This window comes from Tenrec ecaudatus, chromosome 9, assembly GCF_050624435.1.
Source record: "Tenrec ecaudatus isolate mTenEca1 chromosome 9, mTenEca1.hap1, whole genome shotgun sequence".
Classification (NCBI taxonomy): Eukaryota; Metazoa; Chordata; class Mammalia; order Afrosoricida; family Tenrecidae; genus Tenrec; species Tenrec ecaudatus.
The window spans coordinates 151,844,837-151,859,720 of record NC_134538.1 but is presented as its reverse complement, the minus strand read 5'-3'; the positions used below and the strand labels follow the sequence as shown (position 1 = coordinate 151,859,720).

The 14,884-nt window shown below is 50.9% G+C and overlaps 1 protein-coding gene and 1 pseudogene across 3 annotated transcripts in view; one reads left to right on the top strand and one right to left on the bottom strand.

Moving 5' to 3' along the window:
- The window catches only part of CHCHD3 (coiled-coil-helix-coiled-coil-helix domain containing 3), a 289,840-nt gene that overhangs the window by 142,143 nt on the left and 132,813 nt on the right, over window positions 1-14,884 (top strand). The window lies entirely within an intron of this gene.
- LOC142456582 (peroxiredoxin-2 pseudogene) lies at window positions 3,753-4,346 on the bottom strand (annotated as a pseudogene).

Sequence of the window (14,884 nt, the reverse complement as noted above, 5' to 3'; positions counted from 1 at the left end):
GCACACGTGTGTGCATGTGTGCGCGCCATTGTTTCGGGAGCAGCTCCCTTTGGGACACCACGAGGGCCCTCAGGCTCCTCTCCACTGCCCGACCGCAGTCCTCAGCCCAGCCATTCCTCCCACAAGCCTGGCTTCCTCCCTGCAGAATCCTAGTGGGACTTGGGTGCGGGCTTGCTCATCGGCACTGGTGTTGAGTGGATTTCTCTCCTGGTAATATATTCGGAAGTAAAACACCTTTGGGTCCGAAGATGCTCGGAGAGGCGGTGCCCTTTGACAAGCCAGAAATCATTCCGTCTGTTTTTGTCTCACAGGGTAGAAGTACCAGCCACCACATTAAATCTTAATCAGTAACAGTGTTTTACTAATTACATGAGTCGGTTTATAGCTCGGGTAAATGGCTGTTTGTGAATGCTGGCTTGTCTTAACTAACACAGCTAATTGCCAGCCGGGGCACCAGCACATGAGGTTTGCTAACAGGGGCGCTCGGTCGCTTCGAATAGGCACCGCTGCCTAATATTTCCGTCGGTGTGGAAAGAAAGGTAATGACATTATGAATACATTTATAATTCAGACCAATTTCTTCTAAAATGCATGTAAGTATTACTACTTTACCAGGAGTCTGTGAAATATGATTTATTTAATGCATTTCAGCCCCCATAATATTAAGATATAATTGAGATGCGAAGCACAAAGAAAAAATTGCATGCAGTCAGTATGGTACATGAATCATAGTCTAAATTGCTTGTAATTTTAAAGGCACTTAGGGGAATTGTGAAATTTATATAATGCATTCTTCGGTTTGGAAAAGGTTATAAGAACAATAGTCCGGTTATTTTAGTACTTCGGGCCTTAAAATGGGACATTTTGAGTTGTTATTAAACCAAAGATAGCCATGCACACGAGAGGACCCAGCCGCCCTAGGTCCACTTCTTGCCCCAGACTTTTCCAGGGCCCAGGTTTCTCCTCCAGACTTCTCTCGCGCGAAGCCGCCGAGCAGCATCTAATTTCTATAAAGGCCATAATCGAGTATTTTATAAACAGCACAACTGGATGAGCGACAACAACATCAACGTTGCCAGCGTGTTGAGAAGGAACGCGGTTAAATGGCACTTGGAATTCTGATGGTTGTTGCTGTGAAAAGCCTGGGAAAATCACAGGTCTTGGCTCCATCATTTAATTACTTGCTGTAACAATTGCTCGTGATTCACGAAATCACAAGGCTTCCAGACACACAGCGTCAGGAACTGCCGTCGTGCCTGAGCAACGGCAGTCTCCTTGGCAGTGGCGACCGAGCTGGAACTGGCCTACTGCGTACAGACCGTGCACTCAGCTGCGAAGCGGTCGGCGCTTCCAGTGGGCCATGGTCAAGGGCCCGGCACACTGCCCCTGCCCCAGCGGTGACACCCGTGTCAGGGTTGACTCCAGCCTGTTTACTCAGGGCCCCCGGAGAAGCAAACACAGTTTTTACCCACATCCCTCTGGACGTTGGATTTCATCATCGCAGGCGCTGCCCAGCTTTCCAAGGGTGTCCAGCTGGCAGCTCCTCGCAGCGTGATTGAGGCTGGGCATCAGGGCAGGTTTCAGGCCCTCCGTAGGTCAGTGGGTGTTGAAAGGATGGGCAGGTTGGCCCGTAGGGGAGAGGTGTGCCGCCATGACCGGCCAGTGGGCCGACCTCTCTGCCCCCACCTTGGCGTCACTTTGTGGCATTTCTCTTTCATCTCGTTCCTTTGCACCCCTCAACCCGCGACGTCTCGTGGAGTCTTCCAGAAAGAGATGAGGCTGTCTGCTTTGACTGCTCTAGCTGCCCTGGTTTTTTGCTCACCAGAGACTCGAGCTTTCTCTCCTTCAGTATTTTACCTCCAAAGTAGTGGGTGGTCAGCATGTCCGCCCCGCATGCGAAGAGGTGATGCCATGAATACCTGGTGCGTGCTGAGTGCTCACTTCATGCATGGCACCATGCCAAGAACCCCTGGTACGCATTGTCAAATTGTCCCCACGGGAGTGGCTTCCTTTTCCATTTATAACTTACTATTTGTTGTTAGTTATCAGTCTGGTAGGACTATCAGAAGTTTAGAGAGGTGAACTGATCCATCCAGGGTCACACAGGCACCGTGTCTGCGTTCCCATGCCATGTCACCTCCTCAGTATAACTGTTCTCCAAGCTTAGCTGTGAAGGTCACGTACCCAGGTATAGACCCTACCCGAAGGATGGATACGAACAGTTTGGCGGAGGGAAGACTCCCTAAAATTTTATTTCGTGTGTTTAGCTCTCTGGTGGCGGAAAGGGGTTTGATTTGCTTTGAGTTTAAAACTCCCCCCGTCCCTCCTCGCTCCAGCCACCAGTAATCCCTCACCTTCTGTTGTCACCCTAAGCTTGCTTCTTCCAGAGTTTTACACTATCTTCCCTTTTGTGCCCGGCTTCCTTCCGCTTGGCACCGTGCCTTCACGGCTTAGGCGCGGGCATGTGTGCAGCAGAGCCTCATCTTGTTCACCTGATCATCTCTTGATGAATACCTGGCTTGTCTCCCTCCCCAACATGCGTTTTTAAGTGACTTTCCGCTATAAGAAACAGACACTCGGATGCCATTGTAGGCCTATATGGTCATGGGAGTCTCTGCAGGTCACAGGGGGCCGTCTTGGTGACTCTGAGCTGGCGGGGGGGGAGGGGGGTGGCTCACACGCGGCTCCTTGAGACCCAGGTGCCACCACCTTTCCTCTGTTGCGGTCCCAGGAACGTGCATTTGTAATTGTGTTCCTTTTCTAATTTTGCGAGACCTTGGGGAGCTTTGCCAGCGGGCCTTGGCGAGTGATTGGGTTCTGAGGATGGGTTAGTACCTCGCCCAAGGCTGCTGGAGTTTCTCCTTCGCTGTTTCATCGAGGTCTTCTGGGGCCTGGCGGAGTTTCCATTGCACGGCCAGGCTCAGACTGGCTCTCCGGAGGTGACTCCTCCCTCTCTCTGAGGGGCTCCCACACCAGGAAGGTTCAGCATGGCACTTGAAGGAAGCAGAAAAATATTCTCTTTTCCATTGTGTGTGTGTGACACACACACACATACATATATGCACACGCACACATATATATTGTGGGCATAGTACACTAAATGTCTCAAATAAAATCGACAAGGTGCTGAGTATTGCCTGTTCTCTATCATCTTGGGCCCTTGGCAGGAATTCTAGGCTCCTCGCCTTTGTCTGGGAGGAGGCTCTGGCCTGGGACGGGCGGACCGGCACCCATTTTCCACGGCGCATGCTCTCCTTCCCTTAGTCCAGTGGTTCTCATCCTTCCCAATGCTGCGACACTTCCATACAGTGCCTCATGTTGTCGGCACCCCCAACCAGAACATTGTTTTCATTGCTACTTCATAACTGTCATTTTGCTGCTGTTATCGAGATGTAAATATCTGCTATGCAGGATGTATTTTCATTGTTACGAATGGAACCTAATTGCAACTTAGTGATTAATCACAAAACAATATGTAATTATATAATGTGAAATATTTATTTCTAATGACAAGTAAATTAAGTTTTTTCTTTTTTTCCCACCTGTTCCTAGTGTTTTATTGGTCACCTTAGGCCCGTACCCCGGTGGGGGGACATCAGGAAAGGGGGTGGGGTCACATTCATTAGCTCCCAGGGGCATGAGGAGACCTTATCCCAGTCCTCCAAGGTCCCAGATGAGGGAGTTTGTCAAGGGGGCAGGCTGGCCTTTCCTGGGAAGAGAAGACCCAAACTTGTCCAGTCGCGTCCGTAGGTCTAGTTGTGCCTGGAGAAGTATTCCTTGCTGTCATCCACATTGGGCTTGATTGTGTCTCTGCCTGGCTTCCAGCCGGCGGGACACACTTCCCCGTGCTCATCCGTGTACTGGAAAGCCTGGACCAGCCTCAGGGCCTCTCGTCCACGGAGCGCCCCACAGGCAAGTCATTGACCGTGATCTGACGAAGGACACCCTTGCCATCAATGATAAAGAGGCCCCTGTAAGCAATGCCTTCATCTTCCTTCAGCACACCATAGTCATGGGACAAACTTCTGGTCACATCAGCCAGCAGGAGGATGTTCAGGGGACCCCAGCCTCCCTCCTTCTGGGGAGTGTTGATCCAAGCCAGGTGGGTGAACTGAGAGTCCATGGAGACCCCCAGCACCTCGCAACTTTTGGAAGTCATCGGCGTGCTCGCTGAAAGCAGTGATCTCTGTGGGGCACATGAAGGTGAAGTCCAGAGGGTAGAAAAAGAGCTCCACGTGCTTCCCTCTGTAGTCCGAAAGCTTCACCTCCTTGAAGGCGTCGTCCACCACGGCCGTGGCCTGGAAGTTGGGGGCCGGCTTTCCGATGTGTGTGTTGCCAGAGGCCATCACAAAAAGCTGAGACACCCTGCGTGGGCTAGGGCCAGACTTACGGACAGGCAGAAGCGCAGACTCACGTTCTCTGCGCCCGAAGTTTTGTCTTAAAGCATAGTGTAGCATGGGTAACGGTCTTCACGCCCGGTACTCACATGTGGGCGTATCTGCACGTGGGTGGACCTGCCTGGACACGGATAGTGGAGCGGTGTCACGGTTCCTAAGACCATCGGGAATATGTGTTTTCTGATCACCGTAGGTGACCCCTGTGGAAGGGTCATTCGGCCCCCAAAGGGGTCGAGGTCACAGGCTGAGAACCATTGCTTTAGTCCTTCTTTGGGTCAGCGCTCCTCGTCCAGTGTCCACTCTGGCCAGGCCCTGTCTCAGGATCCAGGGTGACGATGGTGAGCATGACCCAGAGGCTGCCACTCTGACAGTGGGTGCTGCGGCTGCAGTGCGGCAGCCGGAGAATAAATAAGGCATCCAGAAGACCAGTAAGGAGCTCATTTAGTTTCAAGCAGTGGTCGCTCTCCCTGCAGACCAACATTGCTGGGGCTGTGATGGAGTTTGTAATCTGTGCCCCCAACCTATCATCACTCAAGAGGGCGTGGGTAGTGCCAAGGGCAGGGCCCAGTGTGGCTCTTACGGGAGCCCTGGTGGCACAGTGGCTTCCTGAAGTGCTGCTGCTAGCTGCATGTCCGTGGTTAGAAACCACCGTGAGAGAAAGACGGGGCTTTCTACCAGTATGAAAAGTTACTGTTAGATGCCCACAGGGCAGTTCGGACATGCCCTACAGGGCTGCTCTGAGTCAGAATCGACTGGTTGACAGGGAGATTTTTCTTGTTGTTGATCCCCAGCATTGGCATTATCAAAACACTTTGGAAAAGTGAAGACTCCTTAGCCTGCCCTTAATCGCTTGGAGCCGAATCTCTGTTTTCACCGGACCCTGTGTGTGGAAGTGTGGGAAGAAGGCTCCCCGGGCCTGGTGGCCATCGGCATGGCGGTCATAGAGTTGGGTACCACAAGTTACTACCTTCTAAGTGGCATTTGGCCAACGTGACACATGTCTGTTTGCCAGGTGGAAACTGCCACGAGCCTCACCTGGGGAAAGCAACTGCCCTCTCCCTGTGACACCCTCATTCTTGGCTCCCGCCTAAAGGAGCCCCACAGTGAGTCTACTCCCTGTTTTCCTCACAGATCCTGTGGGAGCACTCCAGTCCCGACTGTCCTCAGACCAGCTTCCCTCTGCCTGGACAGGAGAGCCCGTTAGCCATATATTGGCCTGGAGTCCTTCCATGCCACAAGATCTAAATGATAGCCACCCAAATTTATTTGGTCTACTCCCCCCTTTTCAGAAAAAATTATTACTCAGGGCTCACTCCCAGCCCCCAATAAAATTTTTTTTTGTACTGTAGCCCACCATCGTGGTTAAAGTGTAGGCATCTGCTGCATTGCTCCAGCACCCACCCACCCCCAAGGATGTGCCGCTTGCTTCAGGAACCACTGATACTAACACTCTTCAGAGGATGGGTCTGAGGGGTGAATGCAGGGCCCCGGGGCCTGAGCTCTTGTGAGGTTGGCTGAGTCAGGCTGCGGGCCCTGTTCTGGGGGAGGCGCTGTGAGAAAGTCACAAGGAGGTCCCTAAAATTGCACAGGCTGTACAGAAAGAGAAGGGTTGTGATGGAGAAGGTTTGCATGGCAACAGTGAGCCCAGTTTGGGAGACTATCCTCCTGGCACTTTGTCTCTGATGGGGGACCGCCTTTGCTGTGAAGGCCCCTATGACCAGATTAACGTCTATATCCCAACTAGAGGGGCGCAGCTGGGGCCCGCAGCAGCAGTGGTCCCGGGCAGCAGCGATTGGGCCCCGAGGTCTGTCAGCCCCCGAGCAGCTCCTGCCAGGGCAGAGTGGTGGGTAGTGCCTGGCTTTTAAAAGCCTGTCTTCATGCGTGTATGGCGCTGACAAGCCCACAGCACAGTGTGCCATTTGATTCCAGACTGCCAGGCCACTCTCCTGTGTCCCTCTTTCAATCTGTCTCTCTTTGGCTCACCCCTGCCTTGTCACAGGAGGTGTGTCACCTCTCCCTTCCGGCCCTCATTGGCCGCTCTCACCCAGGATGTGCTCTCATTGGCAAAGCTGTAGCCTGGGAGCAGCACTTGGCTCTTCATCGGTGTCAGAGTTGCTAGTGGCCCCCCATGTTGGAGGGACAGCTGGAACGGCCTCTGTGACTGGCTGGCAGCTCTGGTGACTTTAGAAACTCAAAATAAAAGTGTGAAGTCTTCCCCACAGTGTATCCAGTGGGCCTGATCCCGTTCCATGTGATCCAAAGGCCCTGGGCTTGCAGCTTAGACAGTTCTGTTTCTAGCTCCCAGCTGGCTGTTGTTCTGCCTTGCTCATGCAGTGCGAGGCAGCCTTCCACCCACTCCTCACTTACTGACATGGCTAGACTCCAAAGGCTAGTTCATGTGAAAAAGTGATGTTATGCTTGGAGGAGGAGGAAGAGGAAGAGGGATCCTAGGAGCTCCAACACTCAGCACTGCTGACCCCCTGGTTTCCAAGGCCCTACCATCGGGGCCGGCCCCTGAGTGAACCTGGAGCCCGGGGGCTGGACTAGAAGCAAGTGAGTGGCCCAGTGCTTGAGTAAGTGGCAGGGCCAGGTCAAGACAGTCCGTGAGGGTTTGCTGCCATGCTCGTACGCTCTTTAGCCACCTACTGCTGTCCTGTATGCTACTGCTGGTCTTGGAGAACTTGGCTGTACCTCAAGGGAGGAGGGCTGTCCAGCTTCTGCATCTCCCAGCCCCAAACTCCTTCCCCCGACAGCTTGTGGCCCACCAGGGGACCATCAGCAGCCACTTCCCCCACCCCAGCCTCTCTTGGATCCAGTCACTCCTGGGTCCTTCACAGAAGGGCTCCCTGAAAGCCCACCTCAGTCGCTGCAACCCGGGCCTTCTGAGGCGGCCCTGGGATCACCAAGAGCCTTCTGCAGAGTTGCTGCTTCATCAGCAGCCTGACAATGTGGCGGGTGCCTCAGCCTGGATCCGGATGCAGGGCGGAGACCCTGGTTAATGGCACAGAGCAATCAGTGGTTCTCAACCTTCTTCCTGCCGTACCCCTTTCATACAGTTCCTCATGCTGTGGTGACCCCCAACCATAAAATGATTTTCATTGCTACTTCATAACTGTAATTTTGCTACTGTTATAAATCGGGCGACCCCTATGAAAGGGTTGTTTGACGCACCCCCCCCCCCCCACAAGAGGTTGCGACCCACAGTTTGAGAACCACCATGATAGTCGATCTTTCATTATCGTGTTAGGGGACATGGTGGGTCATGGGGTAGCCATGAAGTAGGGAGTAGGTGTGTATCCCTTACTGCCTGCTGCTTTTCAGAAGTAATGCAGACACTGTGTGTGTGCATGTGTGTGTGTATGTACAAGACATGGTTCTTCATGACCTCGAAATTTGAAAGCTCATTCATAGTTGGGCAGTGGGAATGAATGTTACTGTGTTAGTGGCAAGTCACAAGAAAGATTGCATGTTCTACACCAGCTGTTTCATGTCATTGGCATGTGTGTGTAGTATAATGATCCGTTTATGCAAATTAGAGCCTGGCTTACACAAATTAGGGTCAGAGCAGAATGCAGTCAAGGCCTAGTTGTAGTCCTTTGGTCGGCACATCCTCCTCCCGCGTGCTGAAGCCATGGCGGGACCTAAAGAGATCAATTCTTGGGCTTTTGTCTTCAGGCGCCTGTAGCAAAGACCTCCTCCTTTACCAGCAGCCTTGCCTTTGTAGAAAGACGATCGGGGTTCCCCTTCCCCAATAAGCAGTGCACAAAGTATTCCAGTCATCGCGCTATTTTATGTGCTTGCAACTTGCAACTTCTCTAAAGCATTTTCCTACAGATTGCTTCTTAATAACCCAAATTTAAGAAGTCTGGTTTACATTTTTTTTGACTTGAGGGACCAGGAGCAAACAGGCAATCCGTCGAGATCATGACTGCCACGTGACTTCACACACAGCCATAAAGCAGCTCAGGTGACGCCAGGTCTTGAATTACCCACTCTGCTGCCCTAGCCTCCAGCGGCAGCGTGCTGCTCCAGTGCGCTGTGGGTTACAAGGGTGAGTGACACTCTCTTGGATCTTGAAATTCCCCCTAGAACAGCGGTTCTCAACCTGTGAGTCACGAATGACCTTTGAGGGTCGAACGAGCCTTTCACAGGGGGTCGCCCGTTTCATAACTGTAGCAAAATTACAGTTATGAAGTAGCAACGAAAATCATGTTATGATTGGGGGTGGGGGTCACCACAGCATGAGGAACTGTAGGAAAGGGTTGCAGCCTTAGGAAGGTGAGAGCCACCGCTCTAGAAGGTTGACACGTCTACAGATGGAAACCTGGTGCGAAGGTGTGCAGCTCTGGAGATGGGGCATGGCCTTCGGGGCAAATGAGAGGAAACCCAGCAAGATTTCTGAGCAGGAGGACGGTAGAGAGGTTCTGTGGTTTTCTTAAGAGTGTTCGGTGTCCAGACTGAGAATGACAGGGACCAGGAAGGCTGTGGAGCTGAGAGCAGGCTCTGCAGGGTGTAGAGTGAGGAGTTACAGCATCCTAGGTGCCCAGCTGAGGGAGGGCTTGGAGTGCTGGCTAGGCCTGGGAGGCAGCGTGCAGCCAGATGGCCTGCCTGGCCGGGGCGGAGCGTCGGGTGAAGGGTCAGTCTGAAGTGTAGGAGGCTGTTCACCGGGTCTCGTGAATGTTGGGCCTTGCCGAGATGAGAGGGAGACTGTCCGTGTCGTTCATAAAGCAGGCACGGACCAGGCCAGGCCAGGAGGGCTGATCCAGCTTTGAAGACTCCTAAGACTTACATTTCGGTTTCATGGGCTGCTACTGAGTCATCAAACAAGACTTCAGAGGATGTACATGAGCCCGGGATGCGGGGCTGGGTGTAACTTCCCCCCGCCTTAGCCACCGTAGCTCCCACAGCTGCCAGGTCCGAGGAGTCAGAACCGTGGGCCCGCTGGCTTACATGCCCTGCGCTGAGGACGGGCCTCCCAGCTCTCAAGCTCTGCCCTCTTCCCACGAGAAGAACCCCTTTCTGGGCCAGTGCTTGACTTTAGGGTAAATTATGATATTTCTTTCAAAACACGGGGCCCTGGAAAGAAAATTGGAGTGAAGTCTTAAAGTAGGTGACAGGTATGTTTTTTATCATACCTGTTTGTTTGTTTGTTTGTTTTCATGCAGAAACGCACTTCCGAGACCTCGAGTTTAGTTCTTTCAGGACTCCTGACATTGATTCTGGTTTCCTGACAGTAGACACGGACACCCCATTCCCAGAATAGCCTTAAATTAAAGAGTGTCCACGGGAAACAGTTTAATAGACACGTAAGTGCTTGTACAATTTTAGCAATTTATCTTTCAGTGTTTGAAAAATAGCCCTTGCTTTAGAAAGTCAAGCTATGCTCGGCCCGTTTGCGGCTCCCTTCCAGCTTAGACACAGCTGTTAGACAGCATTGCCCAGGTAGGGGGCAGAGTTGTTAACATGGAAGGTCCGAGGCCTGTTACATGTTTATCGAGACACCTGTCCAGATATGTGGAGATTGGATTCTTGTCTGCCCACGGGATGAGGCAAACGCCTTACTGATGTCTGTTGAGAACCGTTGGTGGGATGCTCAGCTTTCAGAGACTGGGATGCATCGTCTTCAGCCACTCTGATCTCGACAGGCCGCTGAGGATAGGACCAGAAGCGTCCTTTTTTTGGGTTTTTTTGCAGGAAATTGATGCTTCTCAGGAGACCCCCTTCTTACCCTTTGTTTTGGGGAGCGGGCCAACGTCTGTTTCACAGGCTTGGGTAAAGAAGGCTTTCACTGACTGCGGTTCTAGTTCAAGGGCATGGGCTGCACTGCATCTGTATTGTGAGGTGCCAGTGAGTCCGTTCCGATGCCCAACAGAGTGAGACGGTGCCTGGTCCTGTGCCACCTGCAGGGTCGTTGCTCTGGGAGCCCACGGTGTGGCCCCGTGTCATTGAGTGTCTTGCTCATTTCTGCTGACTTTGACTTACCAAGCGCCATGACGTCCTTCTTCTCCAGGACTGGCCTCTTCCTGAGGATGTGCCCAAAGAACGTGAGGCCCACTTTGGCCACAGTCCCTGCTAAGAAATATTCTGAATGTGCTTTTTCCAAGACAGATGTCTTTACCCTTCAGGCGGTCCACAATCTAGTCACTCACACTCAAACCACGGCACCACAGTTCCAGCCCATCCTTTCTTGTCCCACCTCCCTCCCTCTTTGTCCCGCTGTTTCGTGTAGATGCAGCGGTGGAAAATACCTTCACATGGCTCAAGCGCACCCCAGTCCTCCAAGTGCCATCTTTGCTTTTTAGTAATCTATGTGCAGACATGTTTTAATAACCTGTGTCCCCGAAAGCCCTAGTCATTGCGCCCACACCCGTTACCATATAGGCCTGCTCATAAGAAGATGAAGCCGGGAGATTCTCGATAAGCAGGGTAGGCAGGGATGTTTCATCAAAGCAAAATACAGTGCAGCCGAGGTCCAGCTTACAGAATGCATCCTCACGCATCATCTCCCTTCTGCACCCCCGTGAAATCGGCACCCCCCCCACTCCTCTTTCCGGGACCCTCCTTGTACCGTCTCGTCCGTGCTCTAGGCTTTGGCTGCCCGTCCGAAACTGACTCCACACGCTTAGTTCCTTATCGTTCACAGCAGGCCGAGGAGCAGCCTTCTCTTCCGCACCTGCCAGCCTCTGTCTACATGAGAAACCCGGCCCTTTCTTTGATGCCTACACACTGCTGATGGGCATCAGATGGCCTTCTGAACGTGTGGCCTGCACCACGCCAGATGTCTTTGCCCTGTGCCATGTGGGTTTGCTTACAGGGGACCTCGGCGAGCCACAGTCAGCCCGGGCATCCTACAGTGACTCGCTCGCCATCGCCTGCAGGAAGAGCCCCGATTTCAGGGGGCACACAAGGGCCACCTCCCTTGGCCTGCCCCCTGCTGGCCTTTGCCGCCTTACCTCTGGCCAGGTTTTGCAGGCAGCTCAGGTGCCTTTTGCCTGTGAACTCTTGCATCTTGCCCACCAGAACGTGGCTCCGCCCTTGCATTGAGACACTTTTGTTAACATTCGCTGCTCTACACGAAACCTGTAGCGTTTCCAATCCTGTAAGCAGTTACGGTCCTATGAGTCGGCATCAACCCCACGGCAGCGAGACGTGGTTATGATTGTTACTGCTTTTGTGTATGCACCCGTAATTGTTGTTGTTGTTAAAATTGCCGTTCAGTGGACCAAACCTTTGCTTTTACTGAGTTATTGTCCTTAGTCACACACACACACACACACACACACACACACACACACACACACACACACACACACACACACCTATCTCTCTCTCTCTCTTTTCTCTCTTTTAAGAGTCCCAGCTTAATAGGCCCGTGCTGGTAGGTTGCGTCACACGTGGAAAATATCAGCCACAAATCTAATAAAAATTCCTAGAAATCACATAAACTAAATGAGAACTTCACATTACTCTTCTGATGGTCTAAGTTGAGCCAGGTCCCCAGTGAATAATGCATTTAATTAAGTTCCATTTGAACGTTGAAAGGCAGCACATAGACACCTTTATGACTCCCAATATTTACGTCTTTGAAAGGAGGAAGGAAGTTGTTGCTTGAAAGCAGGCCTGAGATCCAGCCGGTGAGCTCCAGAGTCCCAGCTGGGCCTGCTGCATGCCTGGCGCCCTAGTGCTTTGGGCCACGAACCAGCATTGGAATAGGACCTCTTAGCATTTGTCTGATTTAAATGAGAAACCAGCTCCCTCTGAGCTTGTAGAAAATGAGAATCTTCTCCTTTTTCTACTTGCCTGTGAGGTTTTTACGCCCTCCTTTTCCTCTGATCCCTCCCACTGCCCCCGCCCCGCCCCCCTCCATCCCTGGTCCTACCATTACCTTGTAAAGGTGTTTGGGGATTTTGAGAGTATATTATTTTTTTCTCTCAGGACTTCCCCCCGACCCCCCTTCTCCTCTCCTCCCACTTCGACCCACCCCCTCCCCCATCCCAAGAGCTAGAATTCAAAGAGAGACTAGCCCTCCTGTCATCCATTAGAAATGATTTTTCATTTGAGCATGTCATTTCCCTTTTGTGTTCCGAGGGAGATCACAGGGATACCGGTTCACCACCCGCGCTTGGCAGGCCTTTTCAGCTCTGGACCTTAAAGAAACGGGATCTAGTTTAATTTGGGGCTGCCTTAGATCTCTCTCAAGGCATGTGGCACTCAGATGGCCGGGAACTTCGGGGCCCGGGCGTCATCGTGTGTGTGTGCGCGTGTGTGTGTGTGTGTGTGTGTGTGTGTTTTAAGAAAGCGAGAGCTGATAATTTGGTGTCTCGTATGTTTTGCGGTGCACAGTCCAAAGACACACATGTTGTGTTGCTTTCTCTTTTTCAGTGTGATGTGGGTGCAAGCTCACAGAGCAAACTCGCTCGGTTGGCGCTCGTTTCAAGACGACAGCTGCAAGCCCCTCACTGGAACGTTACTCTTTCCACTTCCTGCCTGACTTCTTCTCCACTGAGTCCCCTTCCTTCCCACCCCTTCTTTGGGGACAAATGCCGTGTCCTTGGGATCACGTGATTGCCTGCTCAGAGCACAGTCTTCAGTGTGCTGGGCCCCCCCTTACAGGCTTGTCCATTATTGGGCTGGACGGTGATCCCCATGGCCAGGCTCAGCTCCAGGGTGGAAGGGAGTCGAAGGGCCATGCTCTCCGGGGAAGACCAATGTCAGCGGAACATCTGTATGCCGAAGCACTTCTTGCGCCTGTTTAAACCCAGGGAAAGGTCCTCTCAAGAACTCTCATTTCAAATACCCACCAATGGGTTAGACAGTGGTTTTATAAGATTCTTGACTATATATTCCATGGATATTTTTTTAAGAGTTGGAAAGGTATGGGTGTGTATGTATGTACATATTTATACATGCGTGTACACATGTATCCTTTCACTTCTTAAAAAAATAAACAAAAACAAGTTAGTGTGTATACATGTGTATGTATACATATATTCATACATACATATGTGTTTGTGGGGTCAGCTTTGACTATAGTGGATACTTCACAAGCACAGAACAATTTTTCTTATGTATGTATGTACAAAACCAGAACCCCTAAGAATCTCTCAAATCATGAGCACTGCATGCTCATAGGTGGGAAGAGGTCACTCATTATCTAGATTTGAAACCCAAAACAAAGGGCTGCACTTCAATAAGTAAAACATTGACAGATTTAAACACACAAACAAGAAAAGTGTATTTTTACATGCTTTATGCCTGTGTTTCACCTGTCCATGTCGCATTAGGATTATGAGAACCTAACACCAAAACGTTCACCGTCTGACCATTCCTGGTCTTCAGATGTCCCATATGATGTAGTCCATATCCCATTGAAAATGGGCCTCGCTTGTGCCAGCCTCATCCCCCATCCTTGGCACCGAATCTCATGCTTGTCACCGAGCAAAAAGCCAAAGTTTCTTTCGCACATTTATTTTCAAACCAGATCAAATTCCCATGATTCTTCCCATTGCATTGGATGTCTCTGCCAAGATTTATAAGGTGAACACCGCTTATAGGCTTCTGATCAATCACACAGAATCAATCAACGCTCTTTACAAAGTTTGGGGTATCTTCAGAATTCTTTCGTTGTTTTTTGTTTTTTTTTAAGCAAAAGGGAAGAAATTTATTGTAGCCCACACGGGAAACCCTAGAGGAGCCCAGCTTACCCTACTGTGTAGGCATGCCCAGCAAAGGGTCACACCACTCACTGTACCCCCATGTCTCAGCGGGACTCCCCTTGAGCCAAGCCCCAAAGCCCCAGGACTGCCTGGGGGTGGGGATTCTTCAGAATTCTTGTATTCCTCCATTCTTGTATGAATTGCGCTAAAAATATTTAAACGTTTTACCTATGGATTAATATACACACACATGGTTTTGTTTAGCCTTCACTGCCCCTTCCTTAAATCAAATGGAACTCCCTCTGTTTCTGTTCCTTTTGTTTAACTTCTGGGTGCCAAAGTTCCCCAGGGGCTACAACGTCACATGCTTTCTGATTGTGGAGTGGATTCTGTCTTTGTTCTAGCTGCTATTGAGAAGACTTATTTCATTGAAAAAGTATGTTTATTGGTTGTGTGTTATTTTATGTATGTTTTCTGGGTGAGGATCCCAAGGTACCCCCAACCTCTCATGATAAACCTGATATACAGAGTCTGACACCTCTGTTTATAAGGAAGTTTTGTACATTGTTTTCAAAGTGAATACTTCATTCCAGCGGGTCCTGCTTACCAGAAATCTTACCACTGTAGAAATGGAATAATTTTCTGTTCCCCACACCCCCTCCAGTCTCTGGATATTTTCCATATTTATTTCTATCGATCTCTGTTTAATCTGATCTAGCTATCCTCTGTCCATATGGAAAAGGAGGAAGGGAAGTGTCCATTCACACCCAAATCTATCTATAAACCGATAGATGGAATCTGTCCATATGTTGAGACCATTCAGCATCTGAA